The following is a 19,244-nucleotide window of genomic DNA, read 5'->3' as shown; positions in this document are numbered from 1 at the left end:
CACATTCCCAGCCAAGGAAACCTTTTTTTTGTTGTTGTTGTTGGTCGTGGGCCTGGGTGCTGTCTCTCAGCTCTTCAGCTCAAGGCCATCACTCTACCACTTGAGCCACAGTGCCACTTCCAACTTTTTCTGCTTATATGGTGCTGAGGAATTGAACCCAGGGCCTCATGCATGCAAGGCAAGCGCTCTTACCACTGAGCCACCTTCCCAGCCTGAGAAAATCTTGTAATGTATAAAAAGTGAGGAATTGGGCTGGGAAGGTGGTTCAGGTGGTAGAGTGCTAGCCTTGAGCAAAAGAAGCTCAGGGACAGTGCCCAGGCTCTGAGTTCATTCAAGCCCAGGACTGGCCAAAAAAAAGGGGAGGGGAGGAATTGCTTTAAAATGTAGGCAGTTTAAATGTCAAAAATTGTTAGTTTTATGAGACATAGGACTTATTTCTATTCTTTATTTACATAGTTTGTTTAGATTTTTTAAAAATTTTTTTGTCTTTTTTAGTAGTGGAGATCAAACCCAGGACATTGCACTTGTTAGGCAAATGCTTTGCCACTGAGTTACATCCCAGCCCTATTTACATAATTTAAACTCAGGGTCTCATATTTGAGACATGGTATCTTAAACTATAGAATCATATAATTTTATAATTTATTAAGGTAATCTGGTCTTTGCTGAATTTTTTCACATTTGGTATCAAATATAATAGTAGATAAATACTCTTGGAATTTTGAGTGAGCTGGGTGCCGGTGGCTCACTCCTGTAATCCTAGCTACTCAGGAGGCTGAGATCTGAGGATCACGGTTCAAAGCCAGCCCGGGCAAGAAAGTCTATGAGACTCTTATCTCCAATAAACCACTAGAAAACCAGAAGTGGCACTGTGACTCAAGCGGTAGAGTGCTCACCTTGAGCTGATGAGCGCAGGGACAGCACCCAGGCCGAGTTCAAGCCCCATGACCAACCAAAAAAAAAAGAATCATATAATTTTATAATTTATTAAGGCAATCTGGTCTTTGCTGAATTTTTTCACAGTTGGTATCAAATATAATAGTAGATAAATACTCCTGGAATTTTGAGTGAGCTGGGTGCTGGTGCCTCATGCCTGTAATCCTAGCTACTTAGAAGGCTGATATCTGAGGATCACAGTTTGAAGCTAGTGTGGGCAGGAAAGTCTATGAGATTCTCATCTCCAATAAAGGACTCAGAAAAGGCCAGAAATGGTGCTGTGGCTCAAGTGGTAGTAGAGTGTTAGCTTTGAGCAGAAGTAGCTCAGGCACAATACTCAGACCCTGAGTGCAAGCCCTAGGACTGGCAAAAAAAAATTTTTTTTTGAGTAGTTAGATATATATTATTTGATTTTCAAGTTTTTAAATTTATTTAGTCACAATGGGAATGGAACCCAGGGGCTCAACCACATCCCTAGTCCAATATGTTACCTTAAAGCATCAGTATAATAAAATATGCTTTTTGTATGAGTATATTGGGGCATTGAGTTTGACAGAAAATTGGAGTGAGTTTTTGTTGAAAGAACACTACATGGGATGTGTTTCTTTTATTTTTATTTATTCTTTTTCTCTTTTGAAATATGGAGCTAGTAAAAGGGAATTGTCATTCTTCTTATAATTTTAATACTACTATGTTAGCTTCTTAAGGATTGAATTAACAACCAATGGAAGATCCAAAAATTCTAACAAACTAATATTTTCAAAGAATAGCAGGCTGACAGAAACAAAAACAGGTAATTAAATGTCTCTAAGTTAATGAAGTAAGCTATAAGTCCATCATTTCTGTTTAGTATTTTAAAAATCGTGCAAATATGTAACAGCATAATTACACAGTTACAAAAAGGAGCAGTGAGTTATGTAGTAACTGATGTTTTCTGTGGATAAGTAGTTGGAATTGTCATTTTATTTAATCAAAAGACATTTATTTTGAGGAAACTTGTTTGAAATGCAAACGAGATTTCTCTGTGGAGCCAGTACAGAATTGTTCCTTTTCACCATGATGTTATTGCTGCATAACAGGCCACTTCTGTGTGTAGGAAGTGCGTCTGCAAGTCCAAAGGGAGTTGAGGCCTGATTGGGCGGGCTCTACCAATTAATAAATAGAAAGTGTTCAGAACATTTTGTTTTAAGCCAGGTGCACAGTTAAGAGTTACTTTTCGGGACTACAATTTATGTATATGAGAGTCAAACCTGACACTGCTCTTGGCAGCTTGACTGAAGCCATTTTTAAAATATGTACAAACTGTCTTGCATTCTCCACCCCCAATTACAGCAGCAAAGAACTTGCCTTTCTTCATTTGTGATGGGCATGCAGTCTTGTTTATTCTGAGCGAATAATATGCTTTGACTTACTATTTTTTATATTCCTGTTACACTGTAATGGAGTACTGCGTGTTGACCTCAATTCCTATTCATCTAGGGTATAGTAGAAACCTTATTTTTTTTTTTAAGGATCCTACATTAGTAATTGAGTTTTTGTATAGCCTTGAAATAATTTTTCTTAAGCAAGTATACAAAGAAATTGAATATGCCTGCTTAATGTTACGACTGTGTTTTTTTTAAAGTAATTTTATTTTACAGATTGTTATTTATATATGTGTGTGTCTGTCTCTCTGGGGCCTGCCTAAATTAAAAAACTGTACAAATGGAACAATCAGTTTGTCTCCAAGAGAGGGAACTGGGATTTGATTTCCTGGTTTTGCCTCTCTGAGCTAGAGTCTCTATGCTGCAGAGAAAACCCTCTGCTTTGAAAGCAAGGGACCAAGTGTCTTGTGTTCCACAGTAGTAACCTCTTCAGCTAATTGTAGGCGGGCGTGGATGGGCTCTGAAAGCAGTCTTGTCCGGTATGTTTTACTGGAAAAGCTCTGCTGTGATCTAGAGTGTGATTGTGGCAAGTGAGGTGCATACTAAGTTTAAAGACAATTGCACAGTGGACAAAAATGAGAAAATTCTTTATCATTTCTTTTGGCTAGGCAGGAAACAGAGATGTCCTTAGATGGAGGGGGTGTGCAAGAGCATGTTTTATTAACACATTTAATGGAAGAAAATTAATGCTAATTTATTCTTCATACACGCCATGCAATTTGTTAGAAAAGTGGAAGAATAGTTTGAAATTCTTTGGTCAATTGATGAATTCCTATGTTAGGAGCATAGAAATGAAACTCAACATTAAGCAGACAAATACCCAAGCCCACAGGCTACATAAATGCTGAATAAAACCAGCTCTACAATGGAACTCTGAAAAGCAACGGGTAAGAAGCCTAATGAATGATTGAATATGACCTTAGCAAAATCCCTGGAGTGTTGTTGAAAGATCATTCATTTCCAGCTTAGATGTCAAGATGGGCTCCACTAACCAGAATAAAAAGAGCTTGAGTTGGTACTGAGTTTTAAAAACCTTTATAACACAGTGCATTAGACTGAGCATAAAAAGGGCTTCTCTAGCTGAATTTTGAGCTGTTAATATGTGGACCTATAGTTTAGGCTCAGGGAAACCAAATGAAAAAGAGGAATAATTTCTCAGACACGAATGTGTCAATATGCTGCTTTTATGGAAGGGAACTTCATATACTGGGATGTATAGGCTGGCAGAATGTACGTTTCTCACCATTGTGAGAAAACTTATATCCAAGCCATCAATTGTACCTTAACCTATTTGCAAATTATTTGGCCTAGCATATTAGACGAAGCTATAAAAAAAATCCAAATGTACATTTTTGTAATTTTGTGAAGAAACACTTTTCTCATTTTCCTAAAGAGATGTTAAACTCTTTCATGTTATATTTTTCCTTTTTTTTTTTTTTTTTTTTTGGTTGGTTGCTTAGCTTGAACTCAGCCTGGGCGCTGTCCCTCAGTTCTTCGGCTCAATGTGAGCACTCTATCACTTGAGCCACAGTGCCACTTCCTCATGTTATATTTTTATTAACAAATGATGAGTGGTCTTTCTTTTTTTATGCATGCCTGCTGGAAGCTTTCTAAGAAAAGAGAGTCTTGTCTCCATTTTCCCAATGACAAACATTTACACATGAGCCAGCAGTTAACATAATCCGGATAATATCAGTGTAATTTAGAAGGAAATAATAGAAATACTGTGGTTGACCAGCAGGATTATGAACTGTATTGCTCGCCATTGATGTAGATAAAGCATAGTGTCAGGGATGGTAGCAGAATACAACCATCACTGTCTTTCCTAAGCTGTTGCCTGCTGACTGCTTCACAGAGGAAGGACTGGGGAGGAAGAGGCTAAATATGGAGGAGTGTGGGTACTGCTGTTCACATTTGCCTCCTCACCCCTCTGCTAATATGAAAATGTCAGGCCTTTTGTTCCCATCTAATTTTAGTACATCCTGGTGAAAAAAAAATGATAAGATGATTTCCAGCCATGGGACTTTGACGGGCGGGGTACAGAGAGGAAGAGTAGAGGAAAGAGCAGTTTATACCCCATATCCGTCTGCCTTTCTCTGACAGCATCTAGCTCCTGCTGTTGATTTTGGTAATGAAATAAATTCAGATGCACTGAAGCAGTGATAATTAGGTTTTCCTTCCACGTCCTCAATTGAAGCCTAGTTGGAGACTTAAGTGGGGAGAATCATAATATGGTATTTAATAAAACATACAAGTCTGAATTGAAGAGCTGTGTGCAGGTTTGGAAGAAAAGCCTGAAGTTGTGAGTGGAAAACTTAAATGTTGTGTTATTTCTAACTAGAATGTTTGAGATCTATTTATGTTTCAGTGAAACAGTTTTTATATGTTGTTTTGAATGAGTAAATATTGGTTGATTTTCTTTTTTTCTTTTTTCTTTCAGTTGTGGAGCTTGAACTCTGGGCCTGGGCGCTGTCCCTGAGCTCTTCAGCTCAAAGCTAGTGCTCTTCCCCTGGAGCCACAAGCACCACTTCCTTTTTTTTTTTTTTTAGAAGAGTGAAACAGTCAAGTTGGAGCTACTTATCCTCAGCAGGCCTAGAAGAAAAACTGGTCTGTAAGGAGAGCCAGTGGGGTCAAATAGTTGATAATTTAGTCTGTTTAAGAGATAGGGTAGAGGGCTGGGAAAGTAGCTCAGTGGTAGAGTGCTTGTCTTGCATGCTTGAGACCCTGGGTTTGATTCCTCAGCACCACATAAGCAAAAAGAAAAAAGCCGGAAGTGGTGCTGTGGCTCAAGTGATAGAGCGCTAGCCTTGAGTTGAAGAGCTGAGGGACAGCGCCCAGGCCCAGAGTTTAGGCCCCACAACCAGACCCTCCCCCCCAAAAAAAAACAAAAAAGAGATAGGGTAGAATTCCATTCAGTGCAAATTGTTTTGTTCTTACTTAATCAAGGAGTAATTAATTAGATTAAGCTAAAAGGGCAGCTCCAAGTACTTGATCTCACTTTGAGGTAACCTGTTTCCCAGAGATTTGTTCACTCAGGAAACTAGGTTTTCTATTTAAATTTCTGTATGATGAAGATGAAGATGCTATATGTAAACAGATGAGATGTGTGTGTGTGTGTGTGCATGTACGTGTACGTGTACGTGTGTGTGCCAATATTGAGGCTTGAACTCATGGCTTGGTAGCTGTACCTGAGCTATTGTGCTCGAGGGTAGTTAGAGCACTACCACTTGAGCCACAGCTCTACTTCAGGCTTTTGGAGATAAGAGTTTCTTGGAGGGCTGGGAAGGTGGCTCAGTGGTAGAGCGCTTGCCTTGCATGCATGAGGCCCTGGGTTCGATTCCTCAGCACCACATGAGGAGAAAAGGCCGGAAGTGGCACTGTGGCTCAAGTGGTAGAGTGCTAGCCTTGAGCTGAATTGCTGAGGGACAGTGCCCAGGTCCAGAGTTCAGGCACCATGACCTGAAATTCCCTGCCCAGGTTGGCTTTGAACCATGAGCCTTAGATCTCAGCCCTCCGGAGTAGCTAGGATAAAGAGAGATTATTTTAAAGTCCATTTGACTAATGATTTATAACGAGTGAAATAGATTATTTTCTTCATTCCCTTCACTTTATAATTACAGATAATATGTAGTTTTTTATTTTTTATTATTTTTATTTTGTTATTTGCCAGTTCTGGGGCTTGAACTCAGGGCCTGGGTACTGTCCCAGCCTCGTTGTGCTCAATGCTAGCTCTCTGCCACTTCCAGCCTTTTCTGTGTCTGTGGTATTGAGGAATTGAACCCAGGGCTTTATGTGTGCGAGGCAAGCACACTACCACTGAGCCACCTTCCCAGACCCTAACATGTAGTTTTAAAAGAACCATCAAGTGATCTGGGAGTGTAGTTTAGAGGTTGATTACTTGCCTGGTATGCATGAGGCACAGAATTTGATCCGCAGGCCTAGAAAAACAAAAGAGAAGGCAAAAACTGGAGTTTAAGGACAAATACCAAAGACATGGTGTGTGTGTGTGTGTGTGTGTGTGTGTGTGTGTGTACGCACGTGTGTTAGTATACCAGTACTGGGGCTTGAACTCAGTTTCAGCCACAGCCCCACTTCTGGCTTTTTGGTAATTTTAGATCTAGACTTTTCTTGTGTGTGCTGGTTTCAAACCAGAATCCTCAGATTTTAGCTTTCTTTTTTTCTTTTTTTTTGGGGGTCCTGTTGTGGGGACTGAACTCTGGGCCTGGGTGCTGTCCCTCAGCTCTTGAGCTCAAGGCTAGCACTCTACCACTTGAGCCACAGCGCCACTTCTGGCTTTTTTCTTTTTGCTTCTGTGGTGCTGAGGAATTGAACCCAGGGCCTCATGCATGCAAGGCAAGTGCTCTACCACTGAGCCACCTTCTCAGCCCCAGATTTTAGCTTTCTGAGTAACTAGGATTCCACACTTGCATTTAAATTTTTTTTTTGGGGGGGGGTCAGTCGTGGGGCCTTTATTTTGGGCCTGAGTGTTGTTACTCAGCTCTTCAGCTCAAGGCTAATGCTCTACCATTTAAGCCACAGCTCCACTTCTGGCTTTTTCTGCTTCTGTGATGCTGAGGAATCGAACACAGGGCCTCATGCATTCAAGGCAAGCATCTACCACTGAGCCACCTTCCCAGACCCAATATATATATATATTTTTTTAGATTAAGCCGGGCTCTGGTGGCTCAAGCCTATTATCCTAGCTACTCAGGAGGCTGAGATCTGAGGATTGTAGTTCATAGCCAGCCTGGGCAGGAAAATCCATGAGACTCTTTTTTTTTTTGGTTCCGGTTGTGGGGCCTGAACTCTGGGCCTGAGCGCTGTCCCTCAGCTCTTCAGCTCAAGGCTAGGGCTCTACCACTTGAGCCTCAGCACAACTTCCGACTTTTTGCTTTTTGCTTATGTGGTGCTGAGGAATCGAACCCAGGACCTCAGGCATGCAAGGCAAGCGCTCTACCACTGAGCCAACTTCCCAGCCCATCCATGAGACTCTTATCTCCAATTAACCACCAGAAAACTGGAAGTGGCGCTGTGGCTCAAGTGGTAATGTGCTTGCCTTCAGATGAAGAGCTCAGGGCCAACGCCCAGGCCCAGAGTTCAAGCCCCACGTCAATAAATAAATAAATAAATAAATAAAATTATAGTTTGGCTAGGTGCTGGTAGCTCATGCCTGAAATTCTAGTTACTAAAGAGGCTGAGAGGTTTGAAGCCAGCCTAGGTAAGAAAGTCAGTGCTCTTACCTTTATTTAACCACCAAAAAAAGCTAGAAGTGGAGTTGTAACTCAAGTGGTAGAGCACTAGCCTTGAACAAAAAAAGCTCAGTGACATTGTCCAGGCCCTGAGTTCAAGTGCCAGGTCTGGCACAAAACAAAAGAGTCCCAAACTTTGCAGGGCACCAGTGGCTCACGCCTATAATCCTAGCTACTCAGGAGGCTGAGATCTGAGGATCGAGGTTCAAAGCCAGCCCAGGCAGGAAAGTCTGTGAGACTCTTATCTCCAATAAACCACTAGAAAACTGGAAGTGGCGCTGTGGCTCAAGTGGTAGAGCACTCACCTTGAGCTGAAGAGTGCAGGGACAGTCCCCAGGCCCAGAGTTCAAACCCCATGACCTACCAAAAAACAAACAAACAAAAAACAACAAACTTAGTTTTTTTTGGGAAAAAGTCATTTTCCTTTTTTGGATTTTAGTTTTCCTGTATAAATTAAGGGCATTGAATAGGTGATTTTATTTTTCTTTTCTTTTCTTTATTTTTTTGGGTCTGGTCGTTGGGCCTGAACTCTGGGCCTAGGCGCTGTCCCTCAGCTCTCAGCTCAAGGCTAGCATTCTACCACTTGAGCCACAGCACCACTTCCGGCTTTTTTCTTTTTGCTTATGTGGTGCTGAGGAATCGAACCCAGGGCCTCAGGCATGCAAGGCAAGCGCTTTACCACTGAGCCACCTTCCCAGCCCTGAATAGGTGATTTTATTTAAAAGATTTTTTTTTTTCTTTTGCAGCTTAGGTTGTCATAATATATTTATTTAGATTAGGTGGGTAAAACTATATTTTTAACAGTTCTGGGGGCTAAAGTTCCAAAATGGTGCTAGCAAGTTATGCTTCATCCAGAAACTTTCTCCCTTAGCTTGTAGGTGGCTGCTCTTTCCCTGTGTGTTCACATGATCTCTTTGTGCTTGGTAGGGGAAGAAGATCAGGACAGAGGAGGAAGGAAGGGAGTGGGAGAAGATAGGGGAGAGAGTGGAGAGAAGGGGAGGGACAAGAGTGTACAAACTCTCTTGGGGCCTCCTTTTATATAAGGGCACTAATTCCATATGGAAGACCTTTTTTTTTTTTTTAAAATAAAATTTATTGGGTCCGGTTGTGGGGCCTGAACTCTGGGCCTAGGTGCTGTCCCTCAGCTCTTTAGCTCAAGGCTACCACTTGAGCCACAGCGCCACTTCCGGCTTTTTTTCTTTTGCTGAAGAATTGAACCCAGGGCCTCATGCATGTAAAGCAAGCGCTCTACCACTGAGCCACCTTCACAGCACGAAAGACCTTTTGTAAGCTCATCTGAGCTAATTACTTCACAAAGGCTCTCCTAAATACCATCACATTGAGAGCTATAGCTTAGATATATAATTTTGGGAGGAAATCAACATTGAGTTCATAATCCCTGAAATCAATTTGAAATTTAATGAAAAAACCCTACAAAGTAGATTTCTAGTATAAATGGGGACATCACATACTCTATTTGCTAAACATCAGTTGTAACTTGATGTCTCCTCAACTAAGGTATGTGTATATGAAAAAAGTGTGTACATGTAATACAATATTAAAGGCAATCAGATGAGCGTCTTTCAATCTAAAGGAAACATTGTGAATGCTTTTTTAAACTTTAGATTTGAATGATTAGCAATAATTAGTTCTCATATACATTGGATAATCCAATTTGTATTTATTTGACCATGAAGATGAGTTCTCCAATAAACTCAGAAATTTGTACCTTCTTGTTTATACATAAAAAGATTTAAGATTAAGACAGGTAAGGAAAATGGTGGTAACTGAAGCATCTCCCTGATGTGGTGGTGGTTCTTTGCCCAAACCCAAACATGTACAGCTGCCACTCCTAATTGACCCAGTCTTACTCTAAAGCTGGGCAAGAGAACATGAAAGGACCTTGAAGTCATATGCTACCTGAGGTTGGCCTGCTTGTAGATTATTTTGTATGGCTCATAATGATGTTACAAATATTCAAATGGCCCTTAGCAGCAAAAGGTTCTCTACCCCTGCTCTGAAGTCTAGAAATTGCTCGAATGTCATTTGTGGGTCTGCCTTTTTGTACCCTCTTCCTTGGTGGGCTATTACTGATTGTCTTGTAACTGCTTATCCTCCAATAAGACCCAAATAGGTGCAGGTTGCTTGCAAAGTACCCAAGTATTACAGATACTTGGTTCAGCTGTTTCCCTTGCATGCATTTCTTAGAAGCACCTTGCTAGTAGTGGAGAGAGAATCTGTGGTACAGACTCTACTTAATGGGGTTATGAATATTAAGTGAGAAAATAAATGTCTTAAAGCAGTTTAACATGATTTCTAATGCCAAATATTCTTTCCTCCAAAAACCCTTTTTCCCCTTGGAGCTAATAGGTTGGCTTGTTCAGGATTTTACCCACAGTGCCACTAAATTAATGCATTCAATTCCATTGGAGAGTATTTAACAGATATACTGCTCAGGAGGTGAAGAAATTCTCAGGCCAATATACAGGGCAAATATATATGTTCTTTTCATATTGCTCCTACGAGTGGCTCTATATATTGGAATCAGAGACTTAATTTTTTCCCGATTTTTTTTTTTTTTTTTGCCTTGCTGGAACTTGAACTCAGGGTTTGGGTGCTGTTCTTGAGCTTTTATGTACAACGTTAGCACTTTATCACTTGAGCCACAGCTCCACTTCCAGCTTTTTGATGGTTGATTGGAAATAAGAATCTCATGGACTTTATTACTCAGACTGGCTTCCAACCTCTGTCCTCAGGTCTCAGTCTAGGATTAAAGTGTGTGAGGAGCTAGGATTCAAGGTGTGAGCTTGAGCCACCAGTGCTCAGCTTCCTGCTGTTATTTTAAATCCAAAAGATTCAGTCTTCAGATTGAGCATTTAAGTTCTGTGAAGTCACAAACCATACCTCGTTTTCTTCTTACCTACTGAAAGTGAAATTTTCAGTTTTAGTGGAATAGGTAGGATAGAATAGTTGTAAGCATATCATTGGAGATGAATTAAAAATAGCTTTTTTTTTTTCTTGAGGTAATGACTTATATGGCAGAAACTCAACAGAAAATTAAAGTCTGTGCTTGAAATTAAGTAATATGTGAATTCTTCTAAAGCATAACTCACTTAAAAAGCAGTTGAAATGGCTTTCATTTGAAGATGACAACAGACACATTTAATTTAGTTTGGGTGTACAACTGGAATCTTTTCTAGATTTAATGAAACATACAGCAATGTGAAAATGTTGGCACTTCGTTTTAGCTGTAGTTTTTGTGGAGGAGGCTTTAACTCCAAACTGTGTTATAGGTGACTACTGTGTTTGTGATAATGGAGTTCACTTCCCTAGAGATAGCACATCAGGCATGATGCTTTTGAACCTCAGTGTTAGAGTAATAAAATCGGTTTGATGAGTCTTCAAATGTTATTAACTGAATGTAGATAGTGAAAAGACTTTATTGCGTGTTATTCTTTTGACCGTGCCTAAATCTTTCAAGATTTTCATGTATTTTGTGCAACAAGAGTAGCCGCTACTAACTTTGAAAAAAAACAACAAACAAGGTGATATCCAACTGAAAGAAGTTTTCACTGTCACACTGTCCTTTTTAGCTCACTTTGCCCAGAGCTGACTTGCAAGTGTGACATTTGTTGTTCTCGGCACCTGCCAACTTGGAAGCCAGGGTTTTTGCTCAGGACGCAAGCTTACAACCCACACTCTGATGCACAATGCCATCCCAGCTGGCATGCTTTCCTACCTCAGTGGTGCTAGACATTCAGTTACAAAGCTGTGTGGCTTCACATGCGCTGATTTCAATAGTCATTCCTCTCAAGCTGCTTCCAGCTTTTAAGTTAAGGGAGTGAGATTGGTATCATTAAATTCACTACTTGCTGTGGTTATTTTTCAGTGGAAAAAATTGTCTTATTCTCTGATCAAAAGTAATTTTTCTTCAAGAACCAAGTACTTCTTTAAAAAGATTAAAATGCCATCTATGTGTCCTTATATATTCATAATTCTTGCCAAAGCTACAACTCATTTTCATCAGTGGATAAAAAGAATAGACAGGAAAAAACAGAATTAGTGTTTCTAAGCATGTTAGTTGTTATTTGACATAAATGTGGGAAACATTTACAGAACTTACTTTTCCTGCATATGAAAATTGCCCCCATGTTAGCTTCAGCTTTTTGGTGTCTAGCTCTAGCCAGAAGCCTTCCATATTTTTCCAAAGAAGTATATTCTGCCTACTTGCTTTCTGTAGCCAATCTCTTTGAAACACTTCAGGTGGATTTGGTGATGTCTGTCTTCTCATACTCTATTATGAGCAATTTTAAAAGGTTTTGCTGGAAAAAAAAGGTCTTTTCAGATGTAGAGAGAACAGTGTGAAATGTGAATGACTGGCTTTTTAATACCACAGTTGTGACAAAGAGGCAATGGCTTTTAGAAGCTGAATAAAGGGGTTAATACACATGCATCTGCATACTGCTGTTGGGCCCAGTGTATTAACACATTTGACATTTGTTTAGTTCACTTCGTTGGCCTGAAAAAAGTAGCACGTCATTCTCTCAACCCAGTTTATAATTCGTAAGTGGTGCACTCTTAACAGCCATAGGTACAGAGAGCATTGGATGGAAGAAAGTGAACTACATTTACTGGCTTTGCTCAAACTTCCAGAGTAGCTCTTTGTTATTCACATTTAATCTGTCTCCAAAGGCATAAAAAATAGGCACTGTCTCAGACACTCCTTGGTACATATCAAAACCCAACCTTTACCCTTCTCTGCATAAATGTGCTTAGGTGAATACTTTTATTAGCTTGTTGATACAAGTTATAGTTGGTTACACCCTTTCTTAAAAAAATACACCCTTATTGTCTCCTGTTGTTTAAGAGATTCATGCTTGGCATGGGGAGGTCTAACAGTGGATACTGTTTAAACCTCCCAGGCAGTGTTGAATGGATCCATGAAGCATACCATGCACACAAGCAGTCGTTGGGATGGGGGTGGGGGGGTGGGGGAGAGGCCAAGAGAGCCCGGATTGCTATGCTTTCTCCTAGGCCTCATGTTGGTCTTGCAGTAGGAGTATGTAAGTAATCCTTATATTTCTGGGCTGTCCCATGGCCTAATCAGGTTAGTGTTTGTCAAAGATAATGAAAAAGTTACAAGTGATCATTTCTAGATTTGTTGATTTATTCTAAAATTGGCCTAGGAATTTGAATTTAGGTGTCTGGTTGTGCTCTAAATCTGGTTCTGATTTGGTTGATTGCTTAGGATTGAACAAAGGTAGACAGTTTAGTTTCCCTTCCCTTCCCCCAGTTGTTGCTTTTACCTAGTTTAAATTCAGAATGACTGGGTTTATATCTACTTTTCTAAATTGAGCAAAACTTTAATAAAACCACCTTTTGGGGAGTTTTTTTTTTTTTTTTTTTTTAAATAAAAAGCCAGTCTTGCATCATGTAGGAAGGGCCTCCAGTGTGGAAGACTTGGTGGCCCAGGCCTTACGGTATGGATTTTTAGCCTTCAAAGGTTCAAAAGTAGAAAATGAGGATCTGAATTTAAAAAAAAAAAAAGAAAGAAAATGAGGATCTGTTCAGTGGCTAGCACAGCTCCTTAAGTAGGAATTTTAGTTCTAGACACTGTCAAGAAAGCCTCAAAACCAGAAAAACAGGCTGCTTTGGATTGGAAAGGAGGTGTTACAGCTAAGGAGCTGCCCATAACCCCCATCTTTGGAATTTGGTGAGACTAAAATCGTCCTGGAAGCAACAAGAATAATGGTTGCAGTAATTGTTTCCAGGCTTAGGACCCCTGCATCTTGTTTTTTAAGTTGACCTGTAAGTTGACCCGATGAACTAGTAATTGCAGAAATAAACTGAGTGTTTGCCAGCAGGAGTCACTCTAGGCCTCCTAATAAAAAGTTAGTAAATTAAACTATATCCTTGAAGCTCTCAAGAGGCTGAGGTTATAGATGCTGTGATATGATGGCTTTAGGGAAATGCTGGGACTTTTTTGTTAAATGTAATGGCTTTCTCAGGTTTCCCCCTGCGCCTTCCCCTTTTGTTCTTTCTTCTAAAATTGGCCCCTAATAGTGTGCATGTATATGAAACAGGGTCTCCATATGCAGCCCAGCTGGCCTCATGATCCTCCTGCCTCAGCCTCAAGACAGCTGGGATTATAGGCATGCCCGAACACACTGGCTTCCTTAATGTGTTTTTTAAATGTAATGTATATGAATGGAAGGATATCAGTATCTTAGTATTCTGGATATTAGCCCATTTTGGCTTCCTTAGAATGAACTGATTATATCTACATCATTTTTTTTAATGAATAGACTCACGGTGTTTCTACTGATTGATGTCCAATCCTGATCTTGCAGCAGAAATCTCTAGAGTGAGCAGGAGTTAGTGTGAAATGAGATGTTAGCCGTGCTTTTCTGAAAAGAATGGCTCTAGTGTGATGACAAACTGAAATATTTCAGCACTAGCCATGAAATATAATAGTTTCCCAAGCACACACAAACTGAACAAGTTAATTGTTCATTGATGTTTGATACAGGGATTGAAACATTGGATTAAAACCAATTAAATGTTCCTAGAAGCAACAGAAAAAAGTTTCCTGATTTATGAATAGGACCATTCAAATGGTGCAGACACAATCCATGTCAAGTAATGAGGTGTTTTGTTTTTTAGGCAAAGCAGAACACAAAACAGGCATGGAGCGTTCTTTTTTAAAACCTTTGAAAACAAAAAAAGTCTCCTTTGGATAGAAGATCAATAAAGCCGGGTGCATCAGGGGGGGGGGGGGGGCCGGCCCTGCGGGGAAGGCGGTCCCCTCCCCCAGGTGAGCCGCCCGCCGCTGCGTCCGCGCCTCCACCGGGCCGCATTCCTGAACTTGGGTCAACATCCTCGGCCACCGCGGGAAGCGCGCTCGGCCCCTGCTTAGCAACGCGAGCCGCCCTCCGCCGGGTCCGCGGGTCGGGACGTGGCGTCGGCGGCGCACATTCCTTTATTCCGAGGTCGCCCCGCGTTAGGAAACTGGCGCCCCCTTCTCCCCGAGTGACCCCGCGGCCGCCAGGTCCTCGCCGCGACGCCCCGCACGCCGGGAACGCGGGTTTCGGTGAAACCTCCGCCCGGCAACCCGGAAGCGGGGCTGTGCACCCACGCGGCCCGGGCGGGGGCGGGGGCGGCCCGGGGGGGGTCTTGGCCTGGGGGTCGGGGCGAGGAGCGGGGCGGGGGTGGGAGCCTGCAGCCGCGGCGGCTCAGGCCCGGGGCCCCTTCCCGCATGCAGGGGCCCCGCCGGCGCGAGCTCGGAACGGCGCGCGGCTCGGCCGCAGGACGCCCTGGGCCCCGCCGGCGGCGCGCCGCGCCCCCTCCCCGCCCCTCGGCGGCTGCGCGCTCCGCTCCCTCCGCCGCCGCCGCGTCCGCCGCCGCCGCCGCTGCCGCCGCGCGGCTCCTGCACGCCGCCGCCGAGCGCCCGGGCCCCGACGCCGCGCAGCCGGCTGACTTCACGCAGTCGCGGTCGGGCGGCCCCGCGGCGGCGGCGGACGCGGGCGGCCCGGCGGGGCCGGTTAAAGGGACGAGTTGCGAACAGTTCAGGAAGTGACAAGTCGATTTCCTCCTCGCCCGAGCCGCTCGGTACAAAGCGCTCGGCGCCGGCCGGAGAGCGCGCGCGCGGCGGACGACTCGGCGAGCGCCGGCGGTGACGGCGCGGGGCCCGCGCCCGGAGCGCCCCGCCGCGCACAGTAAGCGACCCGGGGCCCCGCCGAGGTCTCCGCGAGGGCGCCGGGCGCCAGCTGCGGGGAGCCGGGCTCGCCTCCCACCCCGATCGCTGGTTCCCCCCTTCTTCCCCCTCCTCGTTTCGCGTTCGCGTGGGGTCGGGTGCTTTCGGCCGGCCGGAGTCGCCCGAAGCCGGCGTGAGACTTGTCAGTGCGCGCCGGGGCGGGGGACCCTCCCCGCCCTCCGCTGCGGGGAGTCTGCCCCAGCACCCCCCCCCCCCCGGGCCAGGCCGACCGGAGACCGCTGCGTCCCGGAGTCCCCGCGCAGCGTCCCAACTTGAGCTGTTCGTGGCAGCGGCGGAGGCGCCGAGCCCCGGGAGCCGGCCGGCCCCGCGAGCCCCTAAGTTCCGCACCGTTTGCAGACAACTCTTTTGTTCGAGGAAGTTTGAACCCACTACCCCCGGGATGCGGGCGCGCCGCGGCGACCCCCACGGGCGCGGGAGGGGGTGAGGGGCGCCCGGGCCCGGGAGGGGGCGGCCGCGGGCCGGGCCTGCGGGAGGGGGCCGCCGCGCCGGCGCGGCTCCTGCACATGGCGAGGCGGCCAGGAGGGCCGTCCGGCACTGGCACCCCGGCCCGCTCGCGTTTTTTTACCGGTCCTGGACTTGCAACCCCCTGGGGGTCGGATTCCCGCCCGCGGGGGTGGGGGGTGTCTCTCGGTAGGGCGGGGGCGAGCGGGGCGAGGACACCCCGAATCCAGGGAGAGTCTGCGGTTTGCGTTCCCATGCCCTCCACGCCCCCGCCCCGCATTCGCCTCTTCTCTCGGACTTGGGAAACAATGCTGGAGATGCGGGTGGGCGCCGGAGCCGCGGCGCGCGGCGCGGGCTGGCACGCCGGGGCCCCTCGCCACCCGACCCCCGGTGCCAGACGCCCTCCCTCTGACCGCCGGGGTTCATTAACACGTACTGTACTTAGTACCGCGGCGAACAAAGAAAGGCTCTTCGCAGCCTTTGATGAATGGGATTCTGCCTCCTATAGGCCACACTCCGAGTCTTCGCACGGTGCAATCAGGACTCGGAGGTGTTGGGCCAAGGGGCCCCCCGTGGCCGGTGGCATTCGGGTCCTGGCTCCTACGCTCGCCCTTGCACGGGCTGGTTGCAAAGGGAGCCAGGCTGACGGTTGGTTCCACGGGAACGAATGTTTGTTGAGTTGTTGGATGGTGGAGGGGGGAAAGGGACTGTTTTCTGTTGACTATGCTACGCGAGTTGGAATGGCATTGTTTATTGGCCCGGGAAGCCAGGCGAAGCGTCTTGTGCCGCTTCAACATATTAGCAGACTTCCAAATGACATGTGAGCATATGCACTCCCAGCAGCCCCCACCGGCTGCAGGGGGGATCCTTCCTCGCTCCAGATCCTGGGCGCCAGATTTAGAAGAGGCCACCTGGTTCGAGGGCTTGGGAAAGGACTGGAGGCAGCCCACCCATGAAACTTACTCTGCCTGCCCTGGGGCCAGGTTTTAGTTTCATTTTAATTGATCCACTTAAACAGAAATTGATCTCAGTTACGGTTTGGGGACTGAATTGCAGGTCTCGAAGTTTCTCTTTTCCTCCTTAGCTGTGGACTGGATAGGTAGAAAGGGCTCCCGGCTATGGGTGATAGGACCCTGTTATTGGGAGAAGGATGGGTCCGGCCTTCTGGAGGGGTGGCTGTGCCTGCCTGGGCTGGCACAGGCTCTGTGGACTGTCACCTGTGCTGGGGCATGGTGAGGGAATGGTGGTGGGTCTTGCTCTCAGGTTCCTGTTGCAGGCTAGACCATGTAGAGGAACACCTGTGTTTTTCTCTCAACTGTTTATTCAGAGAGCAAGGTAATTTTAAGATCAGGTCAAACAATTTTTGCCCCACGACTTCCTGTCTCCCCCACACACCCCAAGGTGTGTGATTTCGATGTGTGACCATTTTAACATCAGGATGAGATATTACATAAAAGCTTGCAGAAGTGGACCAACACGTTCCAGCCCTGGCAGATGTAGTAGGACCTTTCACTGTTCTGATTAATCATGTTTCGAATCACTCTATCCTTTCTGTGTTCACACTAGGGCAGCTGGCTCATTGTATCATTTTAGAAGTTTTGAAACTCCTTTGGAAGAGTTCTAAGATTTTTGCTGTCCTCATGGTGACTGCACTTAACTGTTGGTGTACAGGGAATCCTGGTGTTATTTCCTGGGCTCTTGGTCTTTCTCTTGGCTACCCCAGCTATCCTCTGGACTTCCCCTTTTCATCGTGCTGTGGAAGCCTCGTGGGCTGGATGTCCTTTAAGTGGGTCTGGTGAGCAGGCGCCTGACCCATGAAGGAAGCACAGGAAAGGCCAGCCTGCTCTCCTCCCTTTCAGGCGGCTGGAGAGGGTGAGCCTTGCCTAAATACGGGAGCTGGCAGCAGGGAGCGCTGCAGAGCTCTTTAAAAAAAAAAAAAAAGCATGTTCTTGTCACCTCCCTCCTCCCCCCACTTCATCCTTGCACACTGCCCAGTGGGCTCACCTTCCCATTGTTCAGGTGAAGTTTTATCCTGGCATTGACTTTCTGGAGTTAAATCAAGCACTGAATGGAAACTTTCTTGTTCTTTCCAGTAGGAAAAAAAAAAAGACTGAAATAAGGAAATACTCAGGTCAGCACAGCCCCCATCATTACCACCAGCATGCCCACCTTGTGATGTGTAATAAACCTGCAGGCATAATTTGTTATGGAATATGCCGATAATACAAGCTTCAGTTTTAGATGGAAACCAGATGTAGAGGGACTTTCTAATTGATCCAGCAACTTGGGGGGTGCAGGGTGGGGGGAGGGAGAACTTTAAGAGATGAGCAAACCTCAAAGGTGGTTTGCTTTGGTTTTAAGTTATGAGGAGAACCCCAGTCTCCACTGTTCCTGAGCTTTTGGCCTCTGAGCTTCTGCTTTGCCGCAGCTGTCCTTTCTGTCAGACTCCTCCTCTCTTGAAAGAACAGGTTTGTTGCCAGTGTAGAGCACATGGCTGGGTCCGGCTGGGCTCAGTGCAGCTTGGCTCTGTGGGCTCACTCCTCCTCGCCTTGTCCAGCTGCTGCCCTGGCCTCCACCCCAAGGCAGGGCCTGGTGGAGAGGAGCTGCTTACAGTTGCTTAATAAATACACTTTTTCAAAAACCATTGATTCCCCTCCTCTGATTCATCTTTCTTTCCTGCTTCCCTCGTGACATCAAGAAACTTCTTTCTCTACCACAGTGACACCCTTGTCGCTTTCCAGGTTGTGGACAGCACTAGAATGGCGGACCCTTTAACAGCAGTTAATTTGCATGCTGGGATGCTGGGATATGAGCTTTGGAAACAAACCTAGAGGCTTAGATATGCTGATGTGCTCTGAGACTTGCTTAGAAAATTTCTGTTGGTTAATGACCATACTACTGAAAAGTATGTTCAAAGGCAATTTACCATTTCCTAGGGTTCTTCTGATGGTAAAGTTAATTTTCCCTGCATAACAACATTGTTTTAAGGTAACTTCTTTGATGCTTAATCCAGATCTCTTGTGTATCTGGTTTTGGGGTCAGGATTTGGGCTTTTGTGCGGTTTGGGTTGTGGTTTTGGTGATGTCTGTCTTCACTTTAAGGAACCTGGGTCATCAGGGGCCTGGAGTCTTGTCTAAGAAAGTTCTCTGAAGTTCTAAGCCATGGTTGCTGTGGTGGCTTGGGATGTGAGGGTTCTTTGGGGTGGGGTGGGGGTGGGGCTTGGCTGCCTGGTTGGAGGGGGTAAGGGGGTGTGGCTGAGACCTGAGAGCAAGAATGTGTTATGGGTTTTCTTCCCCCCCCCCCCCCAGAAGGGAATGGAGATGCTTGAGCTTTTCTGAAAAATTGATATGTCCTTGGCTTTTTTGGGGGGGAGGGGTGTTGGTAAATGCAGGTTGACTAAGAGGGGAAATACTGATGGGT

The 19,244-nt window shown here is 45.3% G+C and overlaps 1 protein-coding gene across 1 annotated transcript in view; it reads left to right on the top strand.

Moving 5' to 3' along the window:
* Positions 1–19,244, top strand: part of LOC138819832 (protein FAM53B-like) — a gene marked incomplete at its 3' end in the record, with an annotated part of 77,630 nt that overhangs the window by 1,846 nt on the left and 56,540 nt on the right. The gene's annotated exons all lie outside the window — the stretch shown is intronic.

The sequence above is a fragment of the Dipodomys merriami genome, unplaced genomic scaffold (genome assembly GCF_024711535.1).
Source record: "Dipodomys merriami isolate MVZ:Mamm:240054 unplaced genomic scaffold, mDipMer1.0.p SCAF_82, whole genome shotgun sequence".
NCBI classification, from domain to species: Eukaryota; Metazoa; Chordata; class Mammalia; order Rodentia; family Heteromyidae; genus Dipodomys; species Dipodomys merriami.
This window is presented reverse-complemented; position numbering and strand designations above follow the sequence as displayed.